We start from the raw sequence: 12,842 nt of genomic DNA on the forward strand, positions 1-12,842 counted from the left end.
GCCCAGAGGGGAAAAAAGGGCTCATCCTGGTCAGCTTCACTTCACATAGGGAGAGAGATGCTTTTCCCTGGAGAAATGGCCAAGGCAGTAGCTGGAGGGAGGAATCTAGAGTAAGATGTGTGATGACTAATGCTCCAGGTGCTCAGCACCTTCCTTGCAGAGTTAATAGAGTTACAAAATCCCTTGTGTTCATAACCATGCCTCACCTGCTGCAGTCACCACCAGTCACACACAGTGCTGAAATTACGCCAAGTTAAAACTCTCCCTCACTTCTTAACTTCGAGTTCCCCTGTAGAGTTGGAGTAGTCAATGCCAATGTTGGTATTTTACCCCCAAAGTGTCTGTGTAGGAGATTTCCACCTCTAATCCCGCAGGGAGAGGAGACAAAGAAATGAGAGAGATGAAGGGAGACTCCTCTCTTGCTTCCTGGGCAGCAGTGTTGTCCTCAGCAGAGGCACATGGACACTTTGCATTGACTTTCAAGGACCTGTAACGTGCCTCAGTAGACAACCTGTAGTTGCACATTTCTAAGGTGAGAAGAGAGGAGTATGGCTGGGCAGCATGGCACCTGTACCAAATGCAATGATAACAAATGAACACTGGGGTGTTTTTGGTTGGGTTTGATTTGGTTTGTTAGGTTGGTTTAGATTATGTATTTCTTGTGGGTTTTTGTTTGTTTTTATTTGTTTTTCTTTCTTTGTTAAAAGAAAAAAAAAAACAACAACCAAACCACTCTTATCCTATTCAAGTCAAAACTGAACACAAAGGAAGGGGAAATTCTGATAAATACATCAGGGTCCCTATGGCAACATATTGGTTTTACTAAGTCAGTCCTTGCTGCGAGCTGATGTCCACTCAAGCAGAGTCCTTATGAACAAACATAGAGAAGCTGGAATGCACTCAGGCAAGCAGAGGTCAAATATTTCTGTTGATGGGAATATTTTTTCCTCAATGCTTGGGGCATTTGGGGCAGTTGTTTGCTGTTGTTGCTGCAAATCTGACAAAAGTTCAAAAAACTGGAAGTTGACAGTTTCTGTCACAGAAACCACCTGGTCTTGAATGAGGCACCAGAGCAAATCAAACTTTTGGTTTGTTTATGCTATTGTTGTCCCCTTTTCTATTCTTGCTATAAAATTATTTTCAAATAAATGCCTAAGGACTTTTTTTGTTGTTTTTAACCCTAAGTGCTTAGAGGATTATTTTAGTCGGAGAAGCCATAGCCCCATTTGCTTAACTGTTCTGTAAAACCTTTAGTTTGAGTATTTTAAGAATATGCCAAAGAATGGTGCTATCCTTCCTACTTTCAGAGAGGGCATGGAAGGAAAATGTGTTTAGCAAGAACTAGTGGATCATTAAGTGGCTTTATCTCCCCTAAACATCCCTCTGTAAATAAGTCAAGGTTTGTTGCAACCTTGTGCAAGTGCTGGCAAAATTTAAAGCCTTAAACAGTGAACTGCTTTGAAGAAAGCTTATCTTCCTAATGGAAACAAATTGTGCCTGTTATTTATATATGTGGCAAAGCTTTATTAAAACATTCCCTTCTTAAACAGGTCGATTATTTAACATCAAACTTAAACCTTGGATTATATTGATAGAATGTGAACCATACACCATAATAAAAGCAAACAAACTCATTCTTTATGTACCACCAGCAATGTTTTAGAACACAGATGTGAGCTCAGAATTGTCCATTAAGGGGAGTAATGCAGCACCAAGAGGGTAGTGGCTTGGATGAATGCCTACAGAAGTCAATGGGATAATCTTAGTTGTGCTCCTTGGGTGTTGGATCATATTCTTGTTGAGCCAGATGTGTCTGACACATGTACCAGTGTTCTGGAATAAAGTATACTGTCATTGTGGAGAAATAAATACAACAGCATAGGCTTCTTGCTACCCCAATAGGATTTCACAGGTTTTTTGACCCGCAGGATAGCAACTGGGAAAAAAAAAAAACAAAAACCAAAATTTTGCTTGCTTTCAATTATTTAAGCTTTTGAATGTTTTTTCTTAAATTGAATTTTTATTTTTTTTAATTCTGCATTTCTCAGTCAGGAAAGGTTAGCCTTGATAATTACAGCTTTCAGTTACAGATCTGGTTTCCATTTTTGACTCTTACAGAAATGTGCAGATTTTTGGTATTAGGACTGCCACTTCTTCAAGTGAGTAGAAATAGCTCTTTTTTTTTTTCCTTAGAAAAATAGAAACAAGACAATTGGATTATGTTTATAATTAGGTCAGATAACTGGAACATTTTTTATCTCCTGATATATATATATATATAGGCACATATCTTCTTTTAGGTTTGAGCTGTTCAGAGGTGACATCAATGCTTCGGTTTAAGATCTGCCTCTGCAGTTTTAGGTAGGCTATTGTGGTAGAAAGGACCTGACCAAAAGTCAATATATCTGAGTTCGCTCTGAGTAATACTTGAGCATTAAACTAGTTTTCTTTCAAAACTTGAAACTGGGAAAAGTTTCTAAGCCTTAATGGTGGAAGGAGGTCCAGTGGATTATCTGATGTGATTGCTCGTGCATCCCCAGGTTGCATACTGAGATTTTGAGTTGGATAAGGACTAAAAAAATAATAAAATTTTAAAAAATCCATTTCAAAATTAAGACAAGAAAAGGCACCCCAAAAATAAAAAAATCTCACAACTATGGCGTTCTCCCACTGACAGTACTGTAAACCAACAGCTTTAAAATGTCACATTCCCTGGGTGGGGCAACTTCATTCCTGTCTGCCATTCAGGAATGGTACCTTAGCCTTTGGCCTGTTGTCCATCTCTGGGAAAGATGGTTAAGGTGAGGTGTGTTATGTGCTGAACAGTGACCGCTTTGCCATGTAGGGACCCACACATCCAAAAAAAGGTGTCCTGGTACTTATTCTATCCGTGGGCTGCAGCATCTGAGGACCTTACAGCCTTGCTATATTTATTTTTTTGACAAACACCAACACACCTAGAGAAAGTCCTAATTGTATCCTCTCACTGTGTGGAGAGTGCAGGCATGGAGAGAGGGACACAAGGGACACACACTTTGACCGTGTAGCTCAAAAGCTTCTCTGGGCACCAGCAGCTGGGCCCCCAGTCATGAAGGAAAGTAGAGCAGGGAGCTGGAACCCATCTCTGAAATTGCATGACCCCAGGCATGGGAGTGTTTTGCCTTCCTTTTAACTTTGCTTCCAGACTGATACAGGGGAACAGAGAGAGCATTGTTATTAGATGCAACATGAAGTAGCAAACAAAAGCTTATCTCTCAAAATGTTGAAAAATAAGTTTGGCCAGAAGTACTTTGTTGACCTTACTGAAATAACTCCTTCTCTGACCCAGATACAGCATGTGTAATCCACTTTGTAATGTCACTACAATGCTCATCAAGATTTCTACCTTGATATGACATCTGTAGATCAGGCATTCATTGTTCTGATCAGCAGCGTTCTCGTGGTTGTGTTGCTACCTGGGCAGCTGCTGACACCAAAGAGACTTTGGCTGTATAAGATCATTTGAAATTTGCAGCAGCAGAGCATTTAGGATTTGCAGACAAAACCATTAAAGTATGGGCAGGATAGTTTTCTTTCCCTCTAAATATGAAGGAAGAGGACACAGGGATGACACTTTATTTAATTTGGATTAAAAGAATGCTGTGAGGTTTCATTTTTTTGGAAAGGTGAGTTTTGATGTTACCTTAAACTGGTAAAAAAAATATATGAAAGTTCTGGCTGAAACTGTTTCCTCTGGAGTTTATTTCTAAAATCAAAACGCCTCTCTGATTTGAAGTTCTGAAACCCACTGCTGTGAATAAAAATGTGCAGCCATTTCATTTATTCATTTTGGAAGAATGAAAGAGGCAATGAGTAAAACTGCAGTGGGGTGAGGAAAACCTGCTGATCAGAATGAAGGTTACTTATATTACAATAAACATGTGTTGGTCTTGGCTAATATTGGTTTAAGTCACAGTCTCATTTGAACTCAAAGTGCCTTTTGCTTTGGCTGCTCAAAGGACACAATTGTCATCAAGGAAGTAAAATCTCTTCTGTTCCCCCAGCTGGAAGAAAAGAGATTGGAGGTGGCAGTGGAAGGGACAGGGCACAAGAAAGAAAAGGAAAGGAAGGCAGACGCTCGCACACAACTTCTTACAATGGCTCCAGCATGCCCTTCCATTGGCAGGAATCCTTTTGATCAAATCCTTGCCCTGGGCTGAAAGCGTTTTAATGAGCATACAGACACTGTCTTTTTTTTCTGGGTCTATTTTGTGTTCTTAAGGATAGCTAAGTAAAGCGTGCTCTTAAATGATCGTGTCTGTGCTCCTTAAATGTGCTCGAGAGGAAACGCACGCTGCCTGAATGTGGAGGCTGAGCAGTGCCAGCCTGAAGGACAGAAGGAAAATAGCAGAGGAGGAAACTAGTTTTCTTCAGCATTTTGTTTGCTTGGGGAGGAGGAGTATACAACCAGAGAAGTGAGGATTTTGGAGTCAGGAGGTGTTTTGTGGAGACCCCCATGTCTTACTAAATCTCCACAGCACTGGTTTCTCTGAGATTCCCAGCTCCTTCTAGGTGCACCCAGGAAGACTTCGTGGGGTGCCCTGCTGGGTGATCTCACCCAGATGCTCTGGCACAATGTCCTGCACAGCTCCTTGTGGGAGTTTGCTCCTCAGACTCAGTCTTAGACTTCTGCTGTTAATTCTCCTGCCAGGGAGGACATGCTGGGATGAGACTACAGTGGTGATCTGTTGGTTCCTGTCTCCCCACTGCACTGAGGGCAGGTATGGGACTATATGGATGAGCTCCTTTTGGCAGCAGTCTGTGAATAGTGGGTTTGTGGAGCTGAGGAAAACTTTACTCACCTGGGCTGCCAACATGCGTCTTCCAATGAGCTGTAAAATACAATAAACCTAGAATAAAAAATAATTCAAAATAGGATTATGCAGACAAAAGGCAAATGCAGTTTAATTTGTCACATCTCATTATTCTGAGGCATTTGTGGGAAAAGGCAACCTTTGTCAGTATATCACAGGGGTTTCACAGCAGTTACTGCAAAGCAAGAACCTGTCAGGCTTGGAAAAAAAAATCATCACTAACTTCCAATTTTCCTGTTAGGATTCAAAAATGCAGGTGCAAGCGGTGGGGGCCAAGACCTCTGTGCAGAAGAAGCAGAGCCTTCCCCAAAAAGAAATGGAGAGGTTGAAAGAAAGTTTTGCCTTGACAGTAGCATCCAGAATGAAAACATTTTAGAAGTTTTTTTGATGTGCATCACAGGAGGTGCAACTATTGAGATTTGCATCCAAACAAGAACCCTGCAGATTTTTTGAAATCTTGGTGACAAAGGTATTAAAATATATGATTTTTGACTTGCTCCTCAACTGTGAATTGCCAAAACAAAGCTTCCAAAAAGGTAACTTCTATTTGTGACTGATGAATTTGTAAACAGCACAGAAGAAACCAAACGTTTCTCAGGTAGAGCTGTTGCCTGGAGCTGGTTGCCCCAACTGGAAGCAATGCCCTTTCAATAAGGGGAGTGTTATCCCTGCATGGCTTTGGTGTGGCTAATGGGTATACCTGAAGTGACTGTACACTTTTAGCAGTGTGGTGCTGAATAAACAATGGAAATTTATGCCATGAGCTCACAGTTTATCTAATTAGATATTTTGCCTCCAATAATGATACAAGTAGCCCTAGAATAAAAGTGAGACACCAAGATGGACACAAATATGGATACCAAGTTAAAAATCCCTGATTTATAATATTTAGGTATTTATATAGGTTTTTGTATCTAGTGGTAATTCAGCTCATGTCACCACTATTCCCATTGCTGCCTTTTTAACCATCTTCTAGTAATTTTCCATGAAACATCCTCCAACAGAGTCTGTTCTAAAAGTTAAATATATGAAATTTAAAGTATTTGTGGTTCCAGTTTTAATTTTACTGCATTAGTTTATCTAGGAGTCTCAGATTTATCCCACCTAGAATATGCATTGTCACTCTCTTCTGCTCATTTTCATGTGAACTGTAACCTGCAGTAGTGAAGGAAGGAGGCCTGTGCATCAAACCACTTTGGTTCCCATTCTTGGTAATGATTCTTTCTGTTGCACCTATTTTAGTGAGGTAGCAAGATATGTGACACCAGCTAAGAAATACATCTTTATTGCTTGGTTGGTTGTTTTTTTCTTTGATAATACAATATTTTGACAGTAATTCTTTCATTTAACACACCTTTACAATTCAAAATATATTCCACCTGGTAAGACTTAATTTTAAATATTTCATTCATTTAAAGGTTGTTATTTTTTTCTGTTAGTTTTACCCTTCTAAATTTGGGGTGATTTTCTTTATCCAGAAATAATATTAACAACTGATATTCTACACATGCACATGCATAGAAAGATATATATTTATAGATTTACCTACATATAGGTTTGTGTATATATATGTTTGTATAGATACACTCTCACATCTGAACTTGTTCTGCTTATTTCACTCAGTTTTTCAGACAACCCTCCCTTCATGCTTCCTGCCTACAAGCTGTATTGGCACAGGGCAATTTAGAAAATAATTAATTCATTAACTAATCTCAAGGATACCTGAACAAAATACCAAAACCAACAGAAACAAAAACTTCGGGGCTTCATCTGTGAGAATGAACATGTAGAGAATTCAGATAGCATGCAAGTACCTCAGAAAATGTTTATGTGGAAAATTGTCCATGCATTTTATTACTTGTTCACAAAAAATCTCAGTGCACAACTTAGCTAAATTACCGGCAAAGTTAAATTAGGCATGCACACTTAGAATTGAAAACACCCCTTCTGCCTGCCACACAGAGGCCATGAGTTCACAGAGAATGGGAACACAGAAATACCTGATCTTCAGTCTGTAAGACGGGCTGCCTGGATATCCACAAAACAAATTCTTAGCAGAAAAAGCAGACTTAAAAAAGGATGGTAAAAAATTACAACAGGATATATTTCTGCTATGTCATTTTTATATGAATCACACCACCAAAGTATCAATTCTCTTACCAGGGAAATGCAATATTCACTGCTGACAATGTTTCAGTGTCCCGTTTGTATGTGTCAGCATTTTGGAAACATCCTACAATTCAGTAGTTGGAATATTTCCGTTTTAAAAGTGGTACTTACTCCACATGATTTTTTTAATTTTTTTTTTTTTTTATTTCCTGGTAGTCCCTTTTCTTCCAGGCAGGATTTTATACACACATGCACACATGCATATATATATATATATATATATGCCGGTCTCTTTCGTGTAGAATTTATCAGTATTGTGTATTTACAAATTAATTGAAATAATCAGCTGGGGTACATCCTGAGCCTGAACACATATCATCTGTGCCACGAAGCAGATAAAGGGAAAGCTGCACCTTCAAAGAGCAAAAGGTCCAGCACATCAGGGGTTTGAATGCAGCAGAGGCTGTGAGACCAGGCTTGTGCTACAGCACTAGTCATGCCTCTCAGGAGAAATTTGTGACATTCCTTGGAATGATGGCCACTTTTTGAGTGAGTTTGAGGTGGAATCATAAGATGCTTTTATTCCCGGCAAGGGTATGTGACAAACATTCTCATGAATTTATATGTTCTCGTGTGAAGAAATGATATTTAAAGTGCCCAGGGGCAGAGAGTGGGGAAAAAATGTGTATTTTTGTTTCTTTTTAATTTATCTGTTTTCCTTTCTTTATGCAGCTTGCTGACAGCCAGGCTTGCATAGGTATTTGGGTACTGAAAGATGCAGTAAGTGTCTCATGGACCTCCCAGACCTTTTTGCAACAAGAATGACGTATGGTCACAGCAGAAGCTGCAGACGCTAAAGGAGGATTTTGAAAGATCTAGCAAAGGAGCTCTGTGAACCATTAATGATGATTTTCAACAAATCTTGGTGCCCTGGGGAGGTTCCAGAAGGCTGGAAGAAAGCTTATATAGAGCCAACATTTATAAAGGTTAAACGGGATGACTTGAGTAATTATAGGCCTGTCAACCTGACATCGATCCCAGGCAAAATACAGGAACAGCTGATATGAGACTTGATTAATAAGGAATTAAAGGAAGGTAATATAATTAATGCCTTTCAACATGGGTTTATGGAAAATAGATCTTGTCAAACTGGCTTGATATCATTTTTATGAGATTACAAGCTTGGTTGAGAAAGGTAATGGCACTGATGTAATGTACTTAGATATCTGTAAGGCATTTGACTTGGTACCACCTGACATTTTGGTTAATAAAGAAGAATGCTACAAAATCATTGCAGCAAACATCAAGTGCATTAAAAAAAAATAATTGGTACATCTCAGTATGTAATTGTAAATGGGGAATATGCATTGAGCAAGTATGTCACCACTGGAATCCTGCAGAGAATGGTTCTGGATCCAAAGCTATTTAACATTTCTAAACATGTCCTGAAAAAAAAAAACAAAACAAAAAACAAAACACACAGACATATAATCTATAGATTATATAGATTATATAGACTACATTTACAGACCACACAAACACTAGGAGAGTAGACATTATTAAAATTTTATATGTTGCTGATAAGCTAGATGTTTTGGACAGAATCTAATATTTTTTGTCTAGAAACAACAAAAGTTGGCCTTACAGACATTACTATAATAGGCGTGACTTTTAAAAGTACTTTGAACTCATTACAGGTGGATAATCAGGAAAAGAAGACTTCCAGGGCAGTAAGGTACCTAAAAGGGTTATAATTGCATGTTCAGAAGAGAGTGACATGGCTGGAGAGGATGGGTTCATATTACTACTAATATTGGCATTCCCACTGTGAATTCCCATTGTCTAGAGGGATGTTGATAAGCCAAAGAGCTGGGAGAGCACCCTGAAGTGCACGTAAGGAACTGCATGAGGTGATTTATCATGAGGAGCTCTAGGAATTATTTTCCTCCAAACAGCAGAAGACCAATGAAGTGAGCTGATCCCAGTCCAGAATGATGAGATTTGTTCTGCCCAACTTTCTCCATGCAAATGACAAGAATAGTGTTTAAACTCACTCCTTTGTCCCCTTATTCAGTCAGTGGAGAAGTTAGACATCTCCAGTGAGCAACTAATCCTATACTGGGATAGCTGCAATGGATTGCCATCAGGTAGCACCTGCTTCTCTCAATTGGTTATAGAAGGATCCCCAAACACTGGGTGAGACAAGATGCTTCATTTCTGCATGGCTAACGTTGAGTGAGATAATCCCACACTAATTGCCTCCATGGGGAATGCAATTTTTAAAATGAAGCCTCTTCAGTCTGTTAAATAGCAGGCTCTGAAGACTCAAAGTTTTATAGGGACAAATTCAGATTAAAAATCAGGTGCACATTTTTCTGCAGGAACGTAATTAACCTTTGGAACAAATTGCCAAGGGTTGTGGCACTTTCTACACCAGTAGAAATTTTAAAATTAAGATGGAATGTTTTTCTGAAAGATTTCCTCTATTTAAAATGCACAGATTTGGAGAAGTGGCCTGCATGGTACAAGGGGTCAGAGAACATCATTGCTTCTGTCCTTTCTGGACTAATGATATGTGCCTTTGCGTCTTGTGGTGCTAGTAGACCTTTAAAAAATCTTTCCTTAAGTCTTTCTCCATTCTTAAATTTCCTTCCTGTTAACAGTAATTAGAATTCCTTACCTAGGAGAACAAAGTCATTAAGGACTTTGAGGTGTATAAATATCCTGGAAACAAAGGATGACTAAAAATTTAGGTTATGCTGAAGAAACATAGATTATTAGAAAGAGTTTGAGTAATGTGCACTGCAGAAGTGCTAATTGTCTGTCAGTCTTGTTGGAGGTGGGTGCTGACTGGCTACCAAATCTATTGCCAGCTTCCATGTAATTAGGGCACAAGTGTCTCGAAAAAGACACAGTGTTTTCAAAAATATCCCACAAAATGCCCCACAGTTTCCTTTCTGCAACAGACACTGGAGCAAAGCCAGATCCACCCTGCTCTTGGCCTCCACACCCTGATGGTTCATGGTTCAGACTAGCAAGGTCGCACTGTTGATGTGGGGTTAAGTGAACAGGAAAGCCATTAAAATTTATGTGATTTTGGCAATGTGCTGTATTTTCCCTGTCTCAATTCCATGATTGTCTGCATTAAAAAAAAATAAATAATAAAAAAAAATAAAAACCGGTAAGTAGAATGAAAAGGAAAAAAAAAAAAAATAACAAGGAGAGAAAGAGAGAAGGACTAGAACCATTCACAGAAAATTTTCTTCAGTTTAACATTAGATTGACCTTTTAGGTTAAAATCTAAATCCCCATTACCAAGAGATGATGTGCTGGTGGAGATATTTATTCAGAATGCTTCAGAAACATTCAAAGAATGCAAAGAATTGATCAATGTCTAGACGTGGTCACAAAGTTTCCATATATATTTATTTGCATGACCAAATAGTTTTTATGCTTTATGAAAATTATCTACTCTGGATTTTTTCACATTTTGTCTTTACATATGTGCAAACATGCAAGAGAAAGTTTTTAATTTTAAACTGATAATTATCAGGAGTCTGTGTTTTAAAAGCCACCATATTGGCTACTACAGTTTGGACTTCAGATACCTTCATTTCTTATTCTTTTATGTGGGACAGGTTTTTGCCTACCTTTCCCAATATACACTATGATGTGCTGAGATCACAGCATCCATTCTCTATCACATAAATATAACGTACTCTTATAAATAAAAGGTATTCTGCAGTTTCTCAATGGGACTAGTGAATTGTGGAGCCAAAGGGCAACCAGGCTGTCAGAGTGACTAGGAAACACATGAGCTACAAGCCCATGAAGTACCATGATTTTTTAAAATCAAAACTCATAGACTTCGCATGAACATTCGAGAAAAAAATTTGAAAGATGAACAGTGAGGGAAAATTAGAATCTTTGGAAGCTACAGGGACATTCAGGTACATATGTAAGAAGCAACACATGAAAAATATTTAGGTAAGACTGAGCAAGTGATATCCTGTTGGGTGATTCCTGAAGAAAAATATTTGAGACTGACCCAATTTTAGCTAGTGTGTGCCTTAAATACATAGATCCTCACATCCTCAGGAGTATGCCTTGATGAGAGGAGAGGATTTTCTTGCCTCCCTTTTTAACACGCTTTAGCCATGCTTTTTAGAGATTCTAAATGTGTTGGGAAGTGAAAGCGCTTGGACTATATGGTCAAATCTCCTCCCAACACTTTTGGAATAACATCTTTAGGGTATGTGCTGGGCTCATCCTTCCTTTACATTCAAGCTGGGGACACTTTGACCCTTGGCTGGAAATGCTGAATACTTAGAGGGGTAAGGAACTTACAGTGAGCCCAGGTGGATGTACCATTGTGGCTGAGCATCATCTAAAAGGAAGATCAGCCACACTTCACCAGGGGATTTCTCCACCTGAAATGCAAGGAAATTTTACCTAGGTGACTATAACCTCTCCTGCCTTTGTCATTCTGCAAGTAGTTGGTCAAACGCTACCTGAAAAATTCAAAGCAAACCCAACCCAAGAGTCACAGCCAGGCCTTGCTTCCCAACTTTCACTTTCCATGATGATTTTCTGCCTGAATACATATAAAAGGAAGTAAATGGGAATTCAAATTCTGTGACAACTCATTATAGTTTTTTTCTGCTTCAGTAACCTTATTGATTACAGAAAAGACTGGTTGAACATATGCTTCATATTTTTCCCCCAACACTTCCAATAAATCCCCTTTATGTCCCACAAAAATTAAATAAATAAATAAAGTGTGTCTTCCTGAGAGATGTCTGTAGAGTAAACTTAGAGCACCTGCTTTCTTCCCTTTTGTTCATTTTTTACTGCTAAATGAATAACACTTAACACTAAATAAAGAAGGAGGGTGACCATGACTACTGAAAAAGATTCAAAGGCAGCCTGTGCGTTGCTTGTAAAGAACTGATTGCAAACATGTAGTGTATGGCAGATAACAATATTCCTGCACAATAATCTAGCAGTAATTCACACTGTGGTTTCAGTGCCAGATCCTCATGAAAGACGCTGAATAATCTAAGGCAACTCTGTTCTGTCAGGTGCCACTCATTTCTCTGGCAAATTTTACCAATAACGCATTTAAAGGTGCTGGTAGGACAAGCAATGTCCTTGAAAGCTGGCAGGGGGGCACACAAGCAACTCTACCTTATTTTGGCCTCGACTGTAGGAGGGTTTGGGGAAAAAAAAAAAAAAAGCAAACCAACCTTCTTGAGGTCTTGATTATTTTGTTTGTAAATAACCATCTGCTTCTTTCTGATCAAGAGCCAGCATAGTAAGGTATGACCCCAGGGAAAGCTGTGATTGATACTCCGCCACCTCTGTTAGCAGGGGTGCCACACAAAAGATAGCGCTAGGCCCGCCAGTGGCCCATGATGAAAAAGAATACACTTTCTTTAAAAATGTAAATGATCTGATATTATAAAGGGATGCAGGTGGCATAGGAGAAAAGCCCAGCCATCAAACACCTCATTTCTGTCATACCTACCTACCCTCCCCTCTCGCACTCGTTTGTCAGTCCAGCTGCTGATCCTCACCCCGGAGAGGCTTCGCCGGCGGGGCCGGGCCAGGCAGGCACAGCATCAGCCCTGGTCCTGCCGTCTGCCCCGAGTCACGTCTCTGTCACCAGCTCACCACTGACTCAGAGTGTGACCTTGGGCAAGTCCCCTAAGCTCTGTGTGCGTCAGTTTATCTACTGGTGAACTAGATATAATACTTTTACTGGGGATTATGGCAATTAAATGTTGTTTGTAAAGCACGCCGAGATCCTCCATGCTCCAGAAATGAATATTCTGTCTATGAGGCTGCTGTGCAGATCTGTCACAGCGTACCAGTGAGCTA

General features: G+C 39.4%; 1 long non-coding RNA gene across 3 annotated transcripts; it reads right to left on the reverse strand.

The window, feature by feature from the left end:
* Nucleotides 1-1,616: 1,616 nt before the first annotated feature.
* Nucleotides 1,617-12,594, reverse strand: LOC111926657 (uncharacterized). 3 transcript variants are annotated; one of them, XR_015283711.1, is made up of 4 exons: nucleotides 12,494-12,594; nucleotides 11,310-11,392; nucleotides 4,842-4,889; nucleotides 1,617-1,833 (listed from the first exon to the last, which is right to left on the reverse strand). It is a non-coding gene; the product is annotated as an uncharacterized LOC111926657 (long non-coding RNA). The 3 variants fall into 3 exon arrangements; XR_002863092.2 differs by having other exon boundaries at nucleotides 12,490-12,594; XR_002863091.2 differs by lacking the exon at nucleotides 1,617-1,833 and adding an exon at nucleotides 2,001-2,188 and having other exon boundaries at nucleotides 12,490-12,594.
* Between the last annotated feature and the right edge of the window lie 248 nt (nucleotides 12,595-12,842).

Source organism: Cyanistes caeruleus, chromosome 2, assembly GCF_971803275.1.
Source record: "Cyanistes caeruleus chromosome 2, bCyaCae1.hap1.1, whole genome shotgun sequence".
In the NCBI taxonomy this organism is placed as follows: domain Eukaryota; kingdom Metazoa; phylum Chordata; class Aves; order Passeriformes; family Paridae; genus Cyanistes; species Cyanistes caeruleus.